Here is a 23,604-nt window from a genome sequence, read left to right as displayed (position 1 = left end):
CAGTGTTGTGAGCAAGGTGGTTTGGTTTGTGTAGCAATTGATTCAGCACGTACTGGTTGATAAGTGTGTTGTCAAGGACTCATAAGATGGCCGCCATGTTGTGTGTATCACGTCTCTTCGTAACACGTTTTTAGTCTGTGACGTTGTGTGAACACGTACTTGACAAGGCACCGTTCCAAAGAACTCCGATGACGATGCAAGGACAGCGATTCCAAAGCACGCGAAGACTCAGAGCGCCCGCCCCAGGCAATTATTTTTGAAAAAATACACTTGCACAGAAGTAAACACTTACCCTGTCTCTCGAGATCGCTAATCTTTCCAAAAATCACCAGGACTGAGCGGTATGGCATACGCTCATTCAGTTTTCTTCTATGTAGACTAAAACACTTCCTTCTTCAATTCCGTTATAGAAAAGGCTTGTAAATCCTTATATACCTATATTTTGGGTTCAGGAACACAGCGCTTCTGTGCTGCAGCTCCTTGTTGAGTGGAGTGTTCCTCACCTCATCGCCAATTGTAGAAAGTATTCAATCTAGGTTAAATTATTTAAATGATTTATTTGAATATTAATTGCAGCACAGCAACGTTGAGCAGTCTGATCATCCTTGAGGCTCAGTGCAACTGACCTTTCAGATACAAACAGTTCCAACCAAGAATTCTAAGTGGAACCAGAATGTAGAACAAACAATAACATAGCATGCATGAATACAGGAAAAAGATGGAATGTAACAAACCTTCCGCAGTGCAATGACCAAAGCTACCATCTCTGACTAGATGGCACAGCAAGATAAGTGCTCCCTGCTAGCATCTGCTGTGTATCTCAAATAAATTGTTAGTTAACATGTCGGCAATGCCAACTCCACTGGTCTTTTTTCAGTTGTTTTCTTTGTTTTAGGGGGTTTAAAACCCTCAGCCTGAAACTGACTCCTGAGGTGGAAGCCGGGAGCGACGCTTTTTAAAATTGTATTCTCTGTCACTTGTACTGTGTTTTTATTTTACTGCTTGTGCATGCACCCCCTGTTCTCCTGATCGCTTGAACCCACGCAGCCGATTAAGGCGCTGCTGCGGGCCACGGGTAGGATTGCTGCCATTCTCGGGGGAAGCCCTGGGTCTTGGCCACGCCCACTGACACTAGGCCACGCCCCTCTTGCTATTTAAATCGCGCCCCCTGCACCGCGCGTCTTAGCCTGAAACTGACTCCTGAGGCGGAAGCCGGGAGCGACGCTATTTAAAATTGTATTCACTGTCACTTGTACTGTGTTTTTACTTTACTGCTTGTGCACTCACCCCCTGTTCTCCTGATCGCTTGAACCCGCGCAGCCGATTAAGGTGCTGCTGTGGGCCACGGGAAGGATTGCCGCCATTCTCAGGGGAAGCCCTGCGTCTTGGCCACGCCCACTGACGCTAGGCCACGCCCCTCTTGCTATTTAAATCGCGCCCCCCTGCACCGCGCGTCTTAGCCTGAAACTGACTCCTGAGGCGGAAGCCGGGAGCGATGCTTTTTAAAATTGTATTCTCTGTCACTTGTACTGTGTTTTTACTTTACTGCTTGTGCACTCACCCCCTGTTCTCCTGATCGCTTGAACCCGCGCAGCCGATTAAGGCGCTGCTGCGGGCCACGGGAAGGATTGCCCCCATTCTCGGGGGAAGCCCTGGGTCTTGGCCACGCCCACTGATGTTAAGCCACGCCCCTCTTGCTATTTAAATCGGGCCCCCTGCACCGCGCGTCTTAGCCTGAAACTGACTCCTGAGGCGGAAGCCGGGAGCGATGCTTTTTAAAATTGTATTCTCTGTCACTTGTACTGTGTTTTTACTTTACTGCTTGTGCACTCGCCCCCTGTTCTCCTGATCGCTTGAACCCGCGCAGCCGATTAAGGCGCTGCTGCGGGCCACGGGAAGGATTGCCGCCATTTCGGGGGAAGCCCTGGGTCTTGGCCATGCCCACTGACGGTAGGCCACGCCCCTCTTGCTATTTAAATCGCGCCCCCTGCACCGCACGTCTTAGCCTGAAACTGACTCCTGAGGCAGAAGCCGGGAGCGACACTTTTTAAAATTGTATTCTCTGTCACTTGTACTGTGTTTGTATTCTACTGCTTGTGCACTCACCCCCTGTTCTCCTGATCATTTGAACCCTCGCAGCCGATTAAGGCGCTGCTGCGGGCCACGGGAAGGATTGCCGCCATTCTCGGGGGAAGCCCTGGGTCTTGGCCACGCCCACTGACGCTAAGCCACGCCCCTCCTGCTATTTAAATCGCGCCCCCTGCACCGCGCGTCTTAGCCTGAAACTGACTCCTGAGGCGAAGCTGGGAGCGACGCTTTTTAAAATTGTATTCTCTGTCACTTGTACTGTGTTTTTACTTTACTGCTTGTGCACTCACCCCCTGTTCTCCTGATCGCTTGAACCTGCGCAGCTGATTAAGGCGCTGCTGCAGGCCACGGGAAGGGTTGCCGCCATTCTCGGGGGAAGCCCTGGGTCTTGGCCACGCCCACTGATGCTAGGCTACACCCCTCCTCACTCTTTCTAACGATGTGCCTCCCCCTGCCGCGCAGCAGACGCGCGCAGCGGACGCGCGAAAGGCAAGCCCGTCCGCGCCAGTCCGCGCCAGGCCGGGTCCCGGGGCCCCTCACCCTGCCTGTCCCCTTACTTATTCACCTAACCAACTCCTGGCACACCAGGACGACTGGCCCATTAGCCTTTCCACCTTGGCCCGGATTAATACTCTTGAAATTGCTCAGCTCCATCGCGCCAATCTTTCTATCCCGAAGCCCAGGCCGCGAACGGTGCCATCACGCCCTGCTTCTCCATCATCTCATTCTAAGTCTTCTGGAAGCCCCCCCCCCATGGCCTCCGTCTCTCTTCTCCACACTCGGTCTGCGGTCAAGCATCAAATAGAGCTTTTCGATTTCCTTGAATCCACTAAACCCGAGATTCTGTTTCTTACTGAAACCTGGTACACTGCTGATTCCCTACCAGACGTCCTTACTTCCCTTCCTGACCCGTACTACATCCTCCGCGCCGATCGTCCTGAGGGGAAGACCGGCGGCGGAGTGGCAATGATAGTCCATTCCAACCTTCAATTCCAACCCCTTTCTTACTCTCCTATCACATCAGTTGATTTTCTGGTGGCACGTTCCACTAATCTTGCGATTCCCCTTACCTTGGTGATCCTCTATTGCCCCCCCAATCCATGCCCTATTTCATTCCGGCCATACAGGACTTGCTGGCCACTCTTGTGGTCAATAATTCCGCTGTCCTCTTATTAGGCGGTTTTAACTTTTGGCCGGGTGACCCGCGCGAGGACACTACGTCCAAAGATTTCACTGACACCCTTCACTGTATGAATTTCACCCCCCATATCTCTTCCCCCACCCATACTCATGGACACATTCTTGACCAAGTATGGTCCACCAACCTGCCTATCTCTATTCCCATTATATCTCCCTGCGCTTGGTCCGACCATTTCCTGATCACCTTTTCTGCCCTTTGGAATAGGGTGGATTTCGCCGCCTTAGGCCACTATCTAGCTCTTTCTGCTCCTACTCTGACAGACATTTCTCCCAATAAGCAGGTTGCCACCATCAACAACTGGCTCTTAGAGGCTTGCAATCAAGTTGCGCCACTCAGACGGGTTAGAACGCGCCGTCCCAACGACGCCAACAGATGGTTCACCAATGCCCTTAAAACCCAGAAATTGGAACTCAGACAGGCTGAGCGTCACTGGCGTTTCAGATACTGCCCTGACCTTAAGATTCAATATCTTATTCTCCTTCGGGCTTATAAAAAAGCTATACTCACCGCCAAACTGGAATATTTCTCCCAGAAAATTCATCAGGCAGCCAATAAACCTAAGGAGATCTTCACGATTGTGCACGAGCTAGCTGCCTCCGACAGAGTTGTTCCCAAGCCCATCCCTTCCCAATCTCTCTGTAACGCTCTTAATGACTTTTTCATTGAAAAGATCACTACCATTAAACAGAACATTACCTTGGCCCCATCTCTCTTTTTCTGCCCTCCGCTACCTTTGCCCCCCTCCTCTCTTGAACAATTCCCTCTGATCTCTGAAGAGACCTTTCGTACTCTCCTTGGGAAAGTAAAAATGGGCTCTCCTGCTGATTTTTGCCGGGCCCATATATTGAGGGAGATCTTCTCTTGTTGTCCAGCACCCCCAATTACCCTCCTTAATACCTCCATTACCCTAGGAATTGTACCAGACGCGTTCAAATCGGCCACGGTAATCCCCATCCAAAAAAAACCCGGTGCCGACCCCACCGCTCCGTCTAACTTTAGGCCTATCTCATTACTCCCGCTCCTGAGCAAGATTCTTGAGAGCCATATCACCTGTTCGCTCTCTACCTACATTGAGGCTAATCACCTATTGGCTACCCATCAGGCCGGTTTCCGTCCCGCACATTCCACGGATTCTGTTGTCCTCTCGGTGGTCGATGAGCTTAGACGCGGCGCCGATACTAATTCCCCCCAGGCCCTAGTCCTTCTCGATCTTTCCGCCGCCTTCGACACGGTCGACCATTACATCCTTCTCAACCGTGTCGGGGGCGCCGGCTTGCGGGGGCCTGCCCTGGCCTGGCTTACCTCTTTTTTATCAGACCGTACGCAGGCTGTCAGGCTGGAGGGGTTCCTAGCCCCTTCCCGTTCTGTCTCCTGTGGGGTACCCCAGGGTTCTTCTTTATCCCCTCTTCTGTTTAACCTTCACATACATCCCCTTATTGTTGCTTTACAGGACATGGAGGTCACGGCGTTTAATTACGCTGATGACCTCCAGCTTATCTTTAACCTCTCTTCTTCTCCTAACTCAATTTCCACAGTTCATTCCACCCTCACTTTTATCTATAACTGGATGAATCTTAACCAACTGAAGTTGAATCCTGATAAGACGGAGCTAGTTCTCATTGGTGGTCCCTCTAATCCCTGGTCCTCTGCTTTTTGCCCCCCTATCTTTGGTTTTCCCCCTTCTCCCTCTGCCTCTGTTAAAACCCTTGGCATTAAAATCAGCCAAGATCTCTCTATGCGGCCCCAGATCAGCTCAGTGGTCTCCTCTTGCTTCCTATCCCTCAGAACCATCCGCAAAATCTCGCGGTATTTCTCTGTTGAGGCTCTTAAACTTATTGTCCTGGCAATGATCTTATCCCGCCTGGACTATGGCAACGCTCTGTATGCTGGCATTCCAGCCTACGAACACCGCCGCTTGCAGCTCATCCAGAATCAAGCAGCTCGCCTTATTTACAGGCTCCCAAAATCAAGTCACATCACCCCTCTGCTAAAGACTCTCCATTGGCTCCCCATGAGGGAACGTTCGCTCTTCAAGATGGGCTGCCTGACCTTTATGTCCTTAGCCGGCACTGCCCCCGCCTTCGTTAGATCCATGATCAACGCTTATGTTCCTGGCAGAAATCTCCGCTCATCCTCCAAGTTCCTCCTCAATGTTCCCCGCTTTCGAAAGAAGAAATCTGGTGGCTCCAGATTCTCGACTCTTGCCCCCTCCTTCTGGAATGCACTTCCTTTTGCGATTAGATCCATTCCCTCCTACGTAGACTTTCGTGCAGCCTTAAAAACCCACCTCTTTTCCCTAGCATATCCATCTTAAGGCCGCCCCCCTCTTTTCCTCAGTTCCAGTCTTCTTCTATAGCGCCAAGAAACCGCTTGGTAGCAGAGCACTCTATAAAACCCTTTCAACTTCAACTTCAACTTCAACTTCAACTCAAATCACTTTTTATTTAAATCCCTTACCCCTTCTCCCACTTTCTGTCCCTGGACCCTAGAACCCTTTTCTTTGTTTGCTTCTATGCACTCTTGAACCCTAAAACCCCTTACCGCTGTCAACCACTGAAGCCTTAAACCCTACTACCAGTGCGTTAAATGGGCCGGAACTCACCGCTTCAAGCACCAGCACTTTTGAATTTTCACTCCTTGAGTACTGGCACGTGTTCTTGGGCAAGCGGTACTTGTACAGTTCGCAAAGCAAGCCTAGCTGAGTGGATTATAAAGGTGCTGCTGAACAGCTGCTGGGAAGGATGTCAGTCTCAGAGGCAGAAACTGCAGCTTATCACGACTCACAGGAAACCTAAGCGATGATGCTGCACGAGGCTGCACTGGGACATCTCTGTAGCCAGGCTGAGGAGTAAAGGGGTGGGAGAGTGACAGCGAGGCAGAGTGGGTGGCTATCGAGGCACAGCAGAGCAGACATCAGCGAAGAGAAGTATTTGTAAAAAGAAATGTATCGACTGATATGTACGCGCGTGGGAGCGCCAGTGTGTTCCAGTGTGTGTTTGCGTGTGCAGGGCCTTGTGTGTTCCAGTGTCTTCCTGCGTGTGTTTGCGTGTGCAGGGCCATGTGTGGGAGTGCCTGTGTGTTCCCGTGTCTTCCTGTGTGTGTTTGCGTGTGCAGGGCCATGTGTGGGAGTGCCTGTGTGTTCCCGTGTCTTCCTGTGTGTGTTTGCGTGTGCAGGGTCATGTGTGGGAGTGCCTGTGTGTTCCCGTGTCTTCCTGTGTGTGTTTGCGTGTGCAGGGCCATGTGTGGGAGTGCCTGTGTGTTCCCGTGTCTTCCTGCGTGTGTTTGCGTGTGCAGGGCCATGTGTGGGAGTGCCTGTGTGTTCCCGTGTCTTCCTGTGTGTGTTTGCGTGTGCAGGGCCATGTGTGGGAGTGCCTGTGTGTTCCTGTGTCTTCCTGCGTGTGTTTGCGTGTGCAGGGTCATGTGTGGGAGTGCCTGTGTGTTCCCGTGTCTTCCTGTGTGTGTTTGCGTGTGCAGGGCCATGTGTGGGAGTGCCTGTGTGTTCCCGTGTCTTCCTGCGTGTGTTTGCGTGTGCAGGGCCATGTGTGGGAGTGCCTGTGTGTTCCCGTGTCTTCCTGTGTGTGTTTGCGTGTGCAGGGCCATGTGTGGGAGTGCCTGTGTGTTCCCGTGTCTTCCTGCGTGTGTTTGCGTGTGCAGGGCCATGTGTGGGAGTGCCTGTGTGTTCCCGTGTCTTCCTGCGTGTGTTTGCGTGTGCAGGGCCATGTGTGGGAGTGCCTGTGTGTTCCCGTGTCTTCCTGTGTGTGTTTGCGTGTGCAGGGCCATGTGTGGGAGTGCCTGTGTGTTCCCGTGTCTTCCTGCGCGGGTTTGCGTGTGCAGGGTCATGTGTGGGAGTGCCTGTGTGTTCCCGTGTCTTCCTGCGTGTGTTTGCGTGTGCAGGGCCATGTGTGGGAGTGCCTGTGTGTTCCCGTGTCTTCCTGCGTGTGTTTGCGTGTGCAGGGCCATGTGTGGGAGTGCCTGTGTGTTCCCGTGTCTTCCTGCGTGTGTTTGCGTGTGCAGGGCCATGTGTGGGAGTGCCTGTGTGTTCCCGTGTCTTCCTGCGTGTGTTTGCATGTGCAGGGCCATGTGTGGGAGTGCCTGTGTGTTCCCGTGTCTTCCTGCGTGTGTTTGCGTGTGCAGGGCCATGTGTGGGAGTGCCTGTGTGTTCCCGTGTCTTCCTGTGTGTGTTTGCGTGTGCAGGGCCATGTGTGGGAGTGCCTGTGTGTTCCTGTGTCTTCCTGCGTGTGTTTGCGTGTGCAGGGTCATGTGTGGGAGTGCCTGTGTGTTCCCGTGTCTTCCTGTGTGTGTTTGCGTGTGCAGGGCCATGTGTGGGAGTGCCTGTGTGTTCCCGTGTCTTCCTGCGTGTGTTTGCGTGTGCAGGGCCATGTGTGGGAGTGCCTGTGTGTTCCCGTGTCTTCCTGTGTGTGTTTGCGTGTGCAGGGCCATGTGTGGGAGTGCCTGTGTGTTCCCGTGTCTTCCTGCGTGTGTTTGCGTGTGCAGGGCCATGTGTGGGAGTGCCTGTGTGTTCCCGTGTCTTCCTGCGTGTGTTTGCGTGTGCAGGGCCATGTGTGGGAGTGCCTGTGTGTTCCCGTGTCTTCCTGTGTGTGTTTGCGTGTGCAGGGCCATGTGTGGGAGTGCCTGTGTGTTCCCGTGTCTTCCTGCGCGTGTTTGCGTGTGCAGGGTCATGTGTGGGAGTGCCTGTGTGTTCCCGTGTCTTCCTGTGTGTGTTTGCGTGTGCAGGGCCATGTGTGGGAGTGCCTGTGTGTTCCCGTGTCTTCCTGCGTGTGTTTGCGTGTGCAGGGCCATGTGTGGGAGTGCCTGTGTGTTCCCGTGTCTTCCTGCGTGTGTTTGCGTGTGCAGGGCCATGTGTGGGAGTGCCTGTGTGTTCCCGTGTCTTCCCGTGTGTGTTTGCGTGTGCAGGGCCATGTGTGGGAGTGCCTGTGTGTTCCCGTGTCTTTCTGCGTGTGTTTGCATGTGCAGGGGCTGCTGTTTCCAGTCGCCTTTGCTGGTATATAGCTTCCAGCCCCACAGGCCTTGCATCAAGGCAGCCTGTCCTGTCTCTGAATCCCACTCACCAGGGTTAGCGTGTAGCAGCTCAGGCCCTCCGATCTCACCAGTGGGGGGGTCTGCCTTTTTGGGGGGGAGGGAGGGCGCACTGTCTTAAAAGGAATGTCCCTTGGCTCCAAGAGGCTATTCCCTTTGCAAAGGTTATAACAGACCTTTTCTCCAGGTAGGGTTTAAAGTTGTTACACATTTCTAAGCCATGTTAAGGTTTGTATAAGCCATATACGTGTAAAGGTCACCCGAGGGATACTCAGTAGGGCTGCTCCCAGGCGTGCATTTCAAACTGCCCCTTTTGTTTAACCTCCCTCCTGATCATTGGAACCCACTGCTTGCAATAAAAGACACCTGTTGGCATATAGTTTGAGGCTGTGATGCTAATAGGTTTGTAAATGTATCTACGTTTCATCTTAATGAAAAAAACGGCCCAGGTAATTCTTTAAGGTGCAAGTGCTGAATAGTAATGAGTTGGGGTAAACCGATGGTTTGCAAAAAGCCTTGTTTAATTCTAGGGACAAGGTCAGTGGTAATACCTTACTCTTTTCCTCTGGTTTAATATTTTCAATGTATAGGTTATGGAGTAGGGTAAACTATGTAAATTGTCAAAAAAAGGAGATGCTTCTACTGAACCAGACGCCACCCTGTAGTTCAAATAACCTAAAGACTAGATCCCTTTTTCTCGAATTATAAAATGAAGAATATGAGAGAAGACAATTTGCATATTGAGCCCTGAAGAAGTCCCAAGTGGACGAAACACGTTGGCTACTGCTAGTATGCTGTGATTTTAAGACAAAGATGATGAATAAAGATTTTTGGAGAAGAAACGACTTCCATATCTGCTTATTGAGATCACCATGATTTGTCATCCTGAATTGTGTAGTATGGAAGGAAAACTTGTGATGTACATATAATTGACTTTGAAGTCGAGTTCTGAACCTCTTTTGTTGATAAACTACGTAAAGACAGCGTGGTCAGTGTAATGTGGTTTGAAGTTTTTGAGCGCCGTCGTGATAATACATTGTACATAAAAAAAACAGATGTCAGACTGTATACAATTTGTCAAGTTTTCTTTCTTAAGTGCCCACACTATTTGTTACTGTGCATGGTATAGAATTACAAAATGTTTTTTACGTGTCATATTTTGAGGTAATCCGTACACATGGAAAATCTGAAAGATAACAAAATTTACACTTTTTTACACATGTGGACTACAAGATACCCCAGATACCATAAAAACCTCTTTAAAATCTCGATCCATTTAATTGTTCACCCTTTCACGTCCTCCTAGCCCCGCCCCTAGCTTTGCCCCAAACCCACCCCCTCGTTCACAGCTCAATTTAGCGAGTGCCTGAACTTCTTTTTTTCCATTTAAAGCACTGCCTATTACCATCCTTTTATGCTGCCGGCACGAACCATCTGTGGTGTCCTGGCCTTGGCTCAGTGAAGTAGGACACAGGACACAGTAGTTACTGATAGTGGCGGTAACTAACCTAACCACGCCCAGCTCCCTGGGCCTTTTATTGCTCAGCCTGCGTGTCCACGCTACGCTGGACTAAACCAACAGACCCCTTACGCTTGAGGGGTAAACACATAGATGCAGTGGGGAGGGGGCGTGTGCTGCCATGGTACGCCCCAACGGCAGCAACACTACATTCCTCCTTTACCTAGGGATAAAACAAAACTGGAAAAATACAGTGGTATAACAAAAGTCTCTGATGGCCAGCAGAGGTGCTGTGACCGTAACTCCATTTGTTCGACAGAGTCCAACTGAATAGTCTCTGGTGCAGTCTTTGAATTCTCCCAAACAACAATAACATCAGTTACAAACTAAAACAGTCTTACTTGTTTTCCCGGCGGGGTCAGCTTCGGGGTCGTTTCATCGCCAGCACTGGGCCACAAAGTCTCGGTACCTCTGGGAAGGCTTGGGGCACTGACGCAGGTTGTACCTTGCTTGGCTGCGACCTTCCGCCGTAGCTGGTGGGGGTTCTTCAGCTTCTCCTGGTCCAGCGGTGCTGGGGGCTTCAGTAGGTTCCCCTCGTGGGGTATCGCTTGGGCTGAGGTCGTCTGTCGAGTGTGTTGCGGTGCTTGTCTCGATCGGTCCTGATGGTCCGCGCGGTGAGTACCGGTGCTGATCCTCTGGTTCTGGGTCTTCTCTCCTTTCGGGCACTTGTTTGAAAAATGAAACGTTCCTAGTGACCACTTCCCCATGCCTGACAGCTGTGACCATTGTCCCATTGACCTCGGTGACCTTCCAGGGATCCAGCTCAAAGGGCAGGCGAAATTTCCCGCCGGGGTGGCGGTCTTTTACGAGAACTATGTCTCCGACCTGAATGGGGCTGTCTGCGGCTCTCCGTCTCCTGGATGCTGCTTGGTTACTCTTGGTGCGTTGTTCCATAGATCGGTTGCTGGGGTTGGGGGCCAACTCCCACAGGGGGTGGTGTGGGATGGTGTCTGCAACGGCCCGGTTGAAGGAGAGCCTGTTTGGGGCGACTCCAGTGGTGCAGTGCGGGGTCTGGCGATACTCTCGGAGGAATTGGTAGATGGCCAGCTCCAGACATTGGCCGTCAGCGACTGCGATCTGGATTGTCTTGTTCAGAGTTCTCATTAGTCTTTCGACCTCTCCATTGGCTTGCGGCCATCTTGGTGTGATCCGCCTATGTTTGACACCATGGCTTTGCAGGTAGTCTGTAAGCTCGCTCCCATTGAACGGGGGGCCGTTGTCCGTGCGGACCTCTTGCATGATCCCGTGGGTGGCGATGATCTTCTCGAACTTTGGGATGACTTCCGATGCTGCCGTAGATGTCACAATTTCTACTTCGGGGTAACGGGAGAAATCGTCCACTACAACCAACATGTACTTGCCTCCGGGAAGGCTGCCAAAGTCCGCGCTCACCAGGACCCACGGGGATGTTGGCCCTTCTTCGGTGATGATCGGGGCTGGAGGGTTTGGTAGGCTCGTCGCTAGGCATGTCGGGCAGCTATGAACAACTTCCTCGACGGCTCTGTCAAGTCCAGGGAACCACAGCTTGCTTCGGAGTCTACTTTTAGACTTAACGATCCCTTGGTGCGATCCGTGAGCCAGCCGAGCAGCATGCTGGGTGAGGCTGCTGGGCAGTACAAGGCGCGGGCCTCTCAGGAGGCATCCTTCTGCTGAGACTGACAGTTCATGTCTGACTTGGTACAGGGCTTTCAGGATGGCCTGGGCGTCTAGAGTGCGAAATGAGGCGGGGCACTGCAGGGCCTTCCAGTCGCCGAACTCAATGGCATGGATCGCGATCTGGAGGCAGTCATCGTCTTTCGTGGCGTTCGCAACTTCTTCCAGGGACATTGGCCGCGGCTTTGACCGTTCGACGATGAGCCGGACATACTCTTCCGTGGCGGCTGCTTCCGCGGCTTCCGCGTTGGTGACTGGGCGGGCGTGTCTTGATAGGTAGTCCGCTGGGTTCCGCGTGCCTGGTTGGTATTCCACGGTGAAATGGAACTCTTGCAGTTGCAGTACCCATTTCTCGATCCTGGGTGGTGGGCGAGATGACGAACCTTGGAACAACGGTATGAGGGGCTTGTGATCGGTGACCACTGAGAACGGATGTCCATAGAGGTAGATATGGAAATGGCGGCACCCCCATAGGATGGCAATCGCTTCCCGCTCGATTTGCGAATACCGTTGTTCGGTTGGTGTCAGCGTGCGGCTGGCGTACGCTACGGGGGCCCACACACCGCATGCTTGTCTCTGCGAAAGGACTGCTCCGAGGCCAGTGGGGCTGGCATCCACCATCAACTGCGAATCATTCTGTGGGTTGAAGTAGGCCAGGGTCGTGTCAGCTGAAAGGGCTGCTTTGGTTTTCGTGAATGACTCCTGCTGTTCCGGGCCCCACACCCAGGGCGGCATTTGACTTCGTGAGGTCACGGAGTGGCCCGGTTAGCTCTGACAGATCTTTTATGAAACGCCCACAGTACGTCACCATTCCTAAGAAGCTTCGGACGGCTGTCACCGATGTGGGGGGTGGTGCATCGTGAATGTCCTTGACCTTGTCCGGGTCGGGGCCAACTCCATGGTCGGAGAACCTATATCCAAAGAAGCTTATGTCTCTGCGAAGGAACTCACATTTGTCCTTGTGGAGCGTTAGCCCACTTTCTCTCAGCCTGTTGAACACTGCTTGAAGGCGAGCTATGTGATCCTCCAGTGTTGGAGCGTGTACCAGGATGTCGTCGCTCACGTTGAGCACCCCGTCGAGGCCCTGGAGGACATTGTGAATAATGTTCTGAAACACCTCCGCTGCACTTGAGATGCCGAAATTAAGTCTTGTGTACCTCCAGAGGCCTGCGTGGGTGGAGAATGGTGTTATCGGGCGGGAGTCTGGATGGAGGGGAATCTGATGGTACCCCGATCTCAGGTCCATTTTGGAGAACCACTTTGACCCTGCTAGCTCTCCGACGATATCATCAATGGTCGGTGTCAGGTGACGTTCCCTCTTAATCGCCTGGTTGGGGAGGCGCATGTCCACACATATCCTCACCGCATCGGGTTGTTTCGGTTTTTTGGCCACTACGATGGGGGACACCCACGGCGTGGGGCCAGTTACCCTTTCGATGATGCCCGCGTGTTCCAGCATCCTCAGCTCAGCTTCAACTTTTGGTCGGAGGTGAAAAGCGATCCGCCTGTGTCTGAGGGCTACAGGGGCCACCGACTGATCAATGTGGAGTCGGACGGGAGGGCCACGTAGGCAACCAATGCCTTCGAACAGCGAGGAGTGTTCGGTGACTAGATTGTCCAGACCTTGTGCTTGCACCGTCATGGCAAAGTGTATGAGTCCGAGTTCCCGTGCTGTCTTGCATCCAAGGAGGAAACCTGACCCATCTTGGGACACGTAGATCCTGGTTGGCAGCTGCAATGAGTCGTGGGCCACTGTCGTTTGGAACACGCCGCACAGGCGCAACGGCCTCCTGGTTCCGTAGGCAAACACTTGTACTCTCGTGGGGTGCAGCGTGGGGGCATCTTCGAGGCATTGGTAAACGCTGGCAGCCATGAGGTTTATCGTGGCGCCGGTGTCGATGAGGGCTCTGACTGCTTGGCCATGCACCTGGACAGTGCACATTGGCTCGGTTGCCGACCCGGGCGCTAAGGCATGGAGCATTCGTACCACGTGGACAGTCTTGGTGTCCACCTCGTCGTCGTCCATGTCGCTGCTGTTCGACGTGTCTTGTGCGGGCGCCACCTGCCGAACTCTCCTGGGTGGGCCACTCTGCTTTTTCCGCTGGGATGATAGGCAGACACTTGCAAAATGATTCGCCTTACCACACGCGCTGCAGATTTTGCCATGGGCCGGGCAGGCGCCTTTGTGGGGGGTGGCACCTCCGCACCACATGCAGGCTTGGTCGATGGCGGATTGGCCTGTTGTTTTCGGCCGCCCTTTCCTCGGGAGCCTTGCTCGGCTATCTGTGGGATGCGACCTGACGGCACACACCGGCTCCGTCTTGACGGTCGTCGTAGGAGTCGGTTCCATGTGGGCGGCACGTGCCTTGGAAAGTTCCTTGGACCGCCCCAGGGCTAGGATGTCGCGCATGGGCATTGCGTCTGTCTCAAGTACCCTCTCTCGTAGCTTCAGGGAGGAACAGCCTTGGATAAATTGGGCGCGGATCTCATCAGCCGCATCCGGGAGAGTGCACGTGCTGGCCAATTTCTTGAGCCGAGCGTAGAACACATCCACGGACTCCTCAGGGAGTTGGCGGGCTTGGCGCAGAAGAAAACGTTCATAATCAGCACTAGTGAAGGGCTCGAAATACCTTGTGATGGCGTCTCGCAGGGTCGCATACGTGTGGGGCGGGGCACCTTCAGTGACGTCCTTGGAAATATCGTGGATGGCTTCACCTCCGAGGTGCAAGAGCATCGCGCGTTGACGCCCCACCGCAATATTGGCAGCGACGAAATAGTTCTCCAGTCGCTCAACCCACTTCTTCCACTTGGCAGCTTGAGAGGGGGGGCTTCCGGTGACTGCGAAGGGTTCCAGGTGCGGCACGGTGGCCATGGTGGGAGAGGCACTGACGGACAGATGACAGGGGACGCCTCACAGGGCACCAGGGGTGGCTGAAAACACCTGGGGTTGGAAACCAGCAGGCAGGAGAGTCCTTAGGCGGTGATCCGCGAGATACGTGAGAAATGGCAGGGTCCGCGCTCACGCGAGAAGCGTGAGGAACAGTCGAGCAGCCGCGTTGCGCGCCTGGAGTGCGTAGCCTGAACACACTGCGCATGCGCGGAGGAGCCAATCGGCCGATCGGGGTCCGGGACTTGGTAGAGCGGCGCAGCCAGGGCCAGAGGCAGAGCGGAGCAGTGGGGGGCACACAGGGGTACCTGACGGTGGCGCGACTTGGGGGCAGCCGGAGGCTCAGACCTGCACCGGTGAGTGGAGCGCCGGGTCCTCGGTGAGACGCCACGTGCAGCTCCGCACGGCGAAGCGCAGCTGGGCACACTTGGGTCGCGGTGGTGCCGGGGGGCACGCTGTAGCGTCGTGGGGTGGATCGTAGACCACCTCGTCGCCAGTGTGGTGTCCTGGCCTTGGCTCAGTGAAGTAGGACACAGGACACAGTAGTTACTGATAGTGGCGGTAACTAACCTAACCACGCCCAGCTCCCTGGGCCTTTTATTGCTCAGCCTGCGTGTCCACGCTACGCTGGACTAAACCAACAGACCCCTTATGCTTGAGGGGTAAACACATAGATGCAGTGGGGAGGGGGCGTGTGCTGCCATGGTACGCCCCAACGGCAGCAACACTACACCATCCAAAGATCTTAACCTCTCTTTACCTCTACCTTCCCCTGTATTTCAAAAAGCACTTACCTCTACCCACCACTGAACCCTAAAACCCCCTTACCTCCTCTCTCCCTGAACCTTAAAAATCCCTTTCTTCCCTTTACCTCTATCCAACCCTTTTTGCAGAGTTTTTATATAGCGCGAACTTGACCCGCAACCAAATCGGGTATCAGAGCGTTTACATAGCACCAGTTGCATTACATGAGGACACGCATTCATTTTTGTTAGACACAGGGAGATTAAGTGATTTGCCCAGAATCACAGGATGTTCAGCGTCGTTGCCGAGACTCAAACCCAGTTCCCCAGGTCCGAGGTCGAACGCCCTAGCCCTTAGACCAACTCCTCTCCCTTAACCTTCAAAAGCCCTTTCCTCCCTTTACCTCTACCTCCCACTAAACCCTAACATCCCCTTATCTCCCTTTAACCTTACCTGGTGCTAAATTCACCCAAAAATCCTTATCACCCTTAACCTCTACCCCCTGCTGAACCCTAAATCCCCCTTGGCACCCTTTATTTAATTATTTGTGTGTTTTATATAGCGCAACAGCTACCCCAACGGGGTGTCCCGGCGCTTTTGCTCAACGTACTAGATCATGTCCTCAGGGATGTTTAGCAGAAGAGAAAAGTTTTCAGCGCTTTGCGGAATGGGAGTTCCTCCTGGATCATACGGAGGGGGACAGGAAGTTTGTTCCACTGAAAGGAGGCGCACACTTGAAATGTTCTACGTCCAGAGCGGGCTTTTTCAAATCTGGGTGTGCTCAGTAAAAATTTCGAATTTGATCGAAGATTTCTGGCATTACTATAGGGACGGAGAGACGATGATAGATAGGCAGATCCGTGACCTTTTATTGCCCGGTGTGCCAGGGTCATTGCCTTAAACTCTGCCCTTTTATGGACAAGCAGCCAATGCAGTCTCCTCCGATGGGGAGTTATGTGCTCTCGAAGAGAGATGATACAGACCAGCCGGACTGCAGCGTTTTGAACAATTTGTAGTCTGTTACACAGACCAGCGGCTAGTCCGAGACAGAGGCCGTTGGCATAGTCCAGGTGAGATGTTATTAATGCTTGAACTACGACTTTCCTGGTATTACTGGGGAGATAATTAATACATTTTTTAATCATCCTAATCTTGGAGAAGCAGGCGGCAGAGACTGCGTGAATTTGACTATGGAAGGTGAGACCTGTGTCCCATCTAACCCCTAAGTTTCTTACTGATTCCTTAGGTAAAGGGGCTGCACTCAAATCTACTGGCCACCAGAGGTTTGAGTCCAAGAGGGAAGATTGATGAAAGAAAAGGACCTCAGTTTTTCCTGCATTTAGCCGAAGGAAGTTATTGTCCATCCAGCAGGCTATGTCACGGAGACAATAGTTCAGAGGAACAAAAGTAGTCGGGGTTGGATCATCATAGGAGAAGAGAAGTTGAATATCATCAGCATAAGAGGTCACTTTTATACCTGTTTTGGAAATTAATTCTGCCAGGGGGGAAAAATAAACATTAAAAAGGAGAGGACTCAATGAAGATCCTTGAGGTACGCCCCATTTGAGCGGGCGGCTGGTGGAAGTATAAGGTGGTGTAAAATACAGCTTGCTTGCGGTTGGACAGAAAGGAAGACAGCCAGTTAAGGGCCCTGCCCTGGATGCCTATTGACTGCAAGCGGTCTAACAGGACAGGGTGGAAGACGGTGTCGAATGCTGCGGAGAGATCCAACAGCACCAACACCGCCCTTGAGCCCCTGTCCAACGTTCATCGTACGGAGTCGGCCATCTCAATCAGGGCCGACTCAGTGCTATACCCGGATCTAAATCCATGTTGAGAATCATGGAATAGCCCATGGGTCTCAATAAAGCCGGCCAGTTGCTGATGTACCAATTGTTCTAGAATCTTGGCTGGGGCAGGAAGGAGGGAAATAGGCCGATAATTGGCCAGGTTATCGGGATCGGCGTTGGCTTTTTTAAGAATAGGAACCAGTCTGGCATGTTTCCAGGATTCCGGGTAGACACCAGTCCTGAGGAAGTCATTCCAGATGCCATTAAAAAAAGGATTGAGGAATGAAGCGAGAGCTTTATATTGTTTGGCCGGCCAAGGGTTGATTGGAGATCCTGACTTACACTTAAAAAGCTCTGAAAGTGAACGGTCTTCAGAAATCTCCTCAAAATCTAAGAAAACTGGGGCTGAAGTGTGAAGGGGAGATGGTGTTTCCCTGGTTCCATGGCTATCAGTATGGGGAAAAGAATCATATATAGAGGCTATTTTTTCCTCAAAATAATCGGAGAATCGGGCGCAAAGAGATTGCGACACTGGAAGCTGGTGATTAAGAGCTTGTGGGTCAGTAAAAGTTTGTACTGTGTGAAAAATTTCCCTAGTGGAACCATGTGCCTTATTAATTTTCTCCGCAAGGTAGCATCGTTTATGATTTATGATCTTTTTTCGGTAATCCTTGAGAGCGGCTCTGTATTTAGCTTTACTTTCCGTGGAGTAAGTGTGTCTTCAACAGCGTTCCAGGAGTTTGCATGCTGATTTGCATTTGCGAAGTTCATCGGAGTACCAGGGTGCAGCGGGGGCTGATCTATGGGTTTTTATATGTCGTAAAGGGGCAACAGAGTCAATAGCCGAAGAGACCCAAGAATTCAAATGGGCCAGCGTGAATCCAGATCTGGAGCATCTGGGGGGCCACAGAGGAAAGGTGGGCACCTAGACTCTCCAGGGAAATCTTACTCCAATTTCTCTCAACCTCCTTGGCCAATATCTTCGGTCTATCTTGACCATCCTGAACTTAAAAAACCCCTTCACTGCTATTTTTCTCTACCCACCACTGAACATTTTACCTCTAGCCACCTCGGAATCCTAAAACCCCCTCACCTCCCTTTACCTCTATCCAACCCTGAACCCTGGAAACTCCTTACCTCTCTTTCCCTCTACCTGCCCCAGAACCCTAAACATCCCTGCCTTCCCTTTACTCTACCCACCCCAGAACCCTAAAATCCCCTTGGCACCCTTCTCCTTTTTCATCCCCTGAACCTTAAAAACCCATTTCCTCCTTTTACCACTACCCACCTCTGAACCCTAAAAATCCCTTACTCCCTTTACCTCTACCCACCCGAACGATAAATACTCCTTACCTTCCTCTACCTCTACCCACTGCTAAAGCCGAAAACCACCTTACTGCCCTTTATTGCTACCCACCCCTGAACCCAAAATACCTCTTACCTCCATTTACCCCTATAAGTCCTGAAGCCTAAAACCACCTTAATCCCCATTACCCACCCTGAACCCTAAAAACCCTTTACCACTTCTTGACCCTCAAACCGACAAAATGCCTTATCTCCCTTTACCACTACCTGATTCTAATCCTTAAACCCCCCCTGTCAAAAATGATCTGAGGAAGGTAAGTACCCACTTCACGTGGATGTATGTCAGCACAACGCAATCTAAAAGATTGCGGTACTTGACAACGCGGGCATTACAACGCAAGTCGTTACAACGACTTGCGTTCGAGGGCGCGGATTTTGGAATATTATAATTTTATATTCCAACACCAGTCCACATAACAGTAGGGAAGGTGTTGGAATGTAAAATTACAACATTCCTTGCCCAACAGCGCCATCCAGCGCAAGTAGTCGTAACAACCTGCGTTGTAATGGCATCGTTGTAAAGGATCTGCGGTGTAAACACCGCGTTGTGAAAGATGTTTACCCTTCACGTAATAATCACAGCTCTTGTCAGGGTAAATCACAAAAGTCACTAATTAAACCTGAAGCCACCCTCTGGTAGCTAATGCACAGAGCAGATGGGCTTAAGTTAGAGGAAATGTGTACAGTATTTAGGCAGTACTAAAACAGTAAAAAAGTTTAAATGTAAAACAATAAAAGTGCCTAAATGAATTAGACAAATAGAGTCACATTTTATAAACAAAAATAGACCCACATGACAAAAACCCAACAAGGAGAACTGGAAATATGAATATGTAAAGTTTGAAATAAAATTGCACCAAGAGGCTCAAAGTGCCACTGAATGTCAATGGTCATGATAGCCAGGGACCTATGCACAATTTGATGTGGAACGCAAAGTGCACAGGTCAGATGTACCCACCAGGTGTGTCCTGTCAAAGAGTTTATCTTCTGACTTTAGTCTTTCAAGTACTCATCCACCAAAGGAATACACCTCTACATCCCCAGAACACCAGGGAAGGCACTTAAATATGCACAAGATGGGCGGCAGAGCCCACTCCAGGTCAAGGTGCACTGATCAGCTGGGCATTTGCAGGAAATGCCTCTTGAAGCATCCCTGTAGTTTGAATAGGAAGTCAGTCTTATGACCCTTGGAGTCCACGTCTTTGTCTTGGTAGAAGAGGGAACAGGTCCAGTCCTTTGGGGCACTGCTCAGGTCTCAGACAGCAGGTTCAGCCCTCTTCTGACCTTCCACAGGTCATGAAGTGTTCTGAAGTGGGTTGTTGGAGAATTCATGTTTATGCCATGCTCAAGCTTTTGGGTGAGAATGACCCCGGGGTTGCCCTCACTAAGTATGGGCGAATTTTGTGGATTTGCGGTCCGCGAAATCTCGCAAAATGGCAAAAAAAACTGCGGATTTGCACAAATATATACTAGAGTACTGTCTGTTTCTACTCTAGAAGTAGCATTTGTAAAGCGCATGGCTACCCATGGGCATCCCAGCGCTAGAAGCAAGAAGAGGCCTATGAAACTTATCTGGGGAAGAGCCAGGTCTTCAACAGCTTCTGAAAAGTAAGGTGATTAGTTTCTTTCCGTAGCTGGAGAGGAAGGGAATTCCAAAGCTTGGCGGCATTATAAGAAAAAAGCCGCCCTCCACTTCTGGCTCTTCTAATCCTTGGGACACAGGCCAGATGCAATTCAACTGATCTTAGAGGTCTGTTAGCTTGATAAAATTTAGCTACAGGGGAGATGATCTTTGGTCCATTACCTCCAAGCACTTTGTGAGTAATACAAAGAGCTGTGGAATGGATTCTCTCCCGAATGGGCAGCCAATGTAGGGCTTTCAAAGCAGGTTTAGCTGACTGTCGATAGCGGGTTCCCATGAGGGTTCTAGCCGCACAGTTCTGGATTATTTGCAACTTAGAAAGCACTGCCTCTGGGGCACCCAAATAGAATGCATTGCTAAAGTCCAAGCGTGATAGAATAAGCACTTGGACTGCAAGTTTTCTAGCCTGAAAGGGAAGTAGAGGCAACACTTTACTGGCTAATCAGTAAGTGCTACCTCGTTGGGTAAATGTATAGCGCTTTTCCTACACTACAGCTGCGTAAAGGGCCAGAAGAGTTGTCTCCAGTGACCACGTGTGTCTGTACCTTAGCCACCGCGCCGATAGGTGCCGAGGTCCCTCGAGTGAGCTGTCCATGACAGTGGGGGAAGGGCGGGAAGATGTTGCATACCCTAGTGTGTGTGGAGTGGGGCCAAACGGGCGGGGCTTCTATGCAATTTCACATGCCTCTTGTTTATGAAGGGTCAGAGGTCAATCAGAGCAGCAGATGAGGAGAAAGCAGCCTCCTGGTCACAGGAAGAACACGGGGATTGCGCTCGAGAAACTCGTGGATGCAAAGACCTCCATCAAGGATTACAGCTAACTGTAGACAGTGGATCTGGGGAGAAAGTACACCTGAATGGTCTTGACTGTGCTCACTAGTTTTTTGGACTGATTATAATGCGTTACTGAATTTGAGCTTCAACTCGGGCACCTGCTTTATTTATATCTGTAAGTGCTTCCTGTTGAGGTTTAATTTTTGTGACAGGAGCATCGTGCCAGAATAAATCCTGCCTGCATATTTATCCACGAAGATGCCACAGTGTTGTGCCATACCTCTACTCAACTGGAGTACTTTCTACTGGCTAATCAGTAAGTGCTACCTTGTTGGGTAAATGTATAGTGCAAAAAAAATAATCCGCCCACGTGTGGATTTGCGGATTTTTTGGCAATTTCGCGAGATTTGCGGATCGCAAAATTGCAAAAAATCCGCAAATTCCGCGAGCGGAACAGATTTTTTGCCCATACTTAGCCCTCACCAGTGAGGTAAGGTTCCTAGGGTTAACCCTAACCACTTTAGGCATTTTCAAGAGAGCTGAAATCTGTGACCACACTAAACTTGGGCTCTGAGGTCTGGGGGTGTGCGTAGTCAATGTACTATGGTAATCCCAGTGTCCTCCTACATCTACCTCTAAAATCCAATTTTAGGCAGTTTCTTAACCCATCAAACACAGAGAACGAAGTCTGTTAAAATCATAGTTGAGCTTTCAATAGTCAGGCAGTAGATACACACAACATGTTTTGGCATTCTGTTTCCCTTCTTTATAGTGCACACCCAAATGTTACACATGAAGCCCCAGCAGATCTGTGTCAACCAGGAAGTGACATTCAAGCAAGATTTGACACTCCAGTGGTGCCAACGAGGATTCTCACAGATCCACTCCAGTGGTCTCTCTATTCCACTTCTGGGGCAGCTCTCTGGTGCCTGGCTGACTAGAAGAACAAAAAGGAGGGCTGCCCCAGTTGTGAGCCACATCTGCCTGTGACAGCGGAAGACCCGGATAAAATATTTATTATGGTCCTTGCTCAGCCAACCCTTTGAAGTGAACCCAGGGACTCAACACTGCCCCCAGGCAATCCTGTCAAGGGTAGGATAACACTTCCCCACCCCTAAGGTTCATTGTTCCTGTCCTGGGACACACCTCACCACAGGGGAGCCACCAAGCTGCCAGGTAACTGTTGAATACTCATAGAAAGGCCTACAGGGCTTTAGGCAGGCAAAATGTAATTTTTCAAAAGTACCTTTTCCATACTAGTTTGAAAACATTCAACTTTACTATTTAGTTGGATTTTAACTATAAAAAGAGTCCTTGAGACATTTCTGTAGCTATTACAAATCTGAAATTAGCATTATAAGGTGTTATATTGTAATACAACATTTATTCATGGAATCAACCAGCCTTGCTACAGAGAAAATAGCTTTTATGATTTTTGCTGTAAGAGCCTATGGAATTCTGAACTTCTACATGTCCTAGTTTTAAATACCATGCACCATACCCTATGGGCAATAAGGGCTACCATAGGGGTGACATATAAATATTTGAAAGGATGGGCTAGGTCTGCTAAAAGGGTTTAGTTTGACAGGCCAAATTGGCCGTTTAAAACAGCACAACCAGGCTTTAGTGGCAAGCCTGGAGGCAGCTCGAGGGACAGCCCGCCCACCACCGAACACCTCCATTTCCAAATTGAGACCAGCCCCAGAATGACCCTATGAGTCAACCTCCCCTACAGACTTACCATACCTTGAACCACGTTCACCACTACCATCGCTGACCTCATCGCACCCCACGCCATCTCCTCTATGGACAACATGCTCATTGGAGACCTCAACTTCCACCTCGACAACCTCAGCGACCCCAACTCCGCCACCCTCCTGGACAATCTCGCCAACCTCGGACTGAAACAGTTCATCACCACCCCCACCCACAAGGCAGGATACACCCTCGACCCTATCTTCGCTGGAGGTTACACCATCCACTTCTGCCACACCACGTAAACCCCCTGGACAGACCATCACTGCGTACACTTCCACGCCGACAAACATACTGCACTCTGCCCTCCACAAAGGAACTGGAGCAAGGCCACCGAGGAGCAGCTCAACTCCACCCTCAAGTGCGATGGCCCCTCCACCTTGACCGACACCAACCTTGCAGCCAAAGAACTCCAAAGATGTATCACCAACTGCGCGGACGAGCTTGCGCCCCTACGTTACCCCGACAGACAGACCCCAGAAAGGCCAACTGGTTCACCGCCGACTTCAAGAATCCAGACGCACCTGCAGACGTCTCGAGAAGAACTGGAGAAAGAGCAAATCACAGGAAGACCGCACCTCCTACAACAATGAAATGACACAATACCACCAACACATCAGATCCACCAAAGGACCTTCATCCAGAACAAGATCCTCACCAACTCCAGCAACTCTAAAGAACTCTTAAGCATCATCCAGAAATTCATCAAGCCCCCCGTGAAACCATGGATATCACCCCCTCCCAGGACCTCTGCGACAAGCTCGGCTCCTACTTTCATCTGAAAATCAAGGGCCTCTACAACAACTTGAACGACCTGACACATGACTCCGAAACCACTGCCTCATCCAGCAATGCCAGCCAGACCACAATCTCCTCCTGGACCCTACTCACCACCGAAGACATCGCATTCACCATGAAAGGGTAAAGAATCAGAATATCGAGTTGGAAATGTCAACTTGCACTAATATCGAGTGCAGAATATCGAGATACAGAAATATTGACTGCAAGAATATCGTGGTCAAGAATATCGAGTTACGGTAAGAAATATTGTTTTCAAAAATATCAAAGTCATTAATATAATTTGCAAAAATATAGGGGCCCATTAGCATGCGGGCGGATCAGGCGGTGGCGATCCGCCTGCCAAACCAC

Source organism: Lissotriton helveticus, chromosome 11, assembly GCF_964261635.1.
Source record: "Lissotriton helveticus chromosome 11, aLisHel1.1, whole genome shotgun sequence".
Classification (NCBI taxonomy): Eukaryota; Metazoa; Chordata; class Amphibia; order Caudata; family Salamandridae; genus Lissotriton; species Lissotriton helveticus.
Note: the sequence above shows the minus strand (reverse complement) of the source record.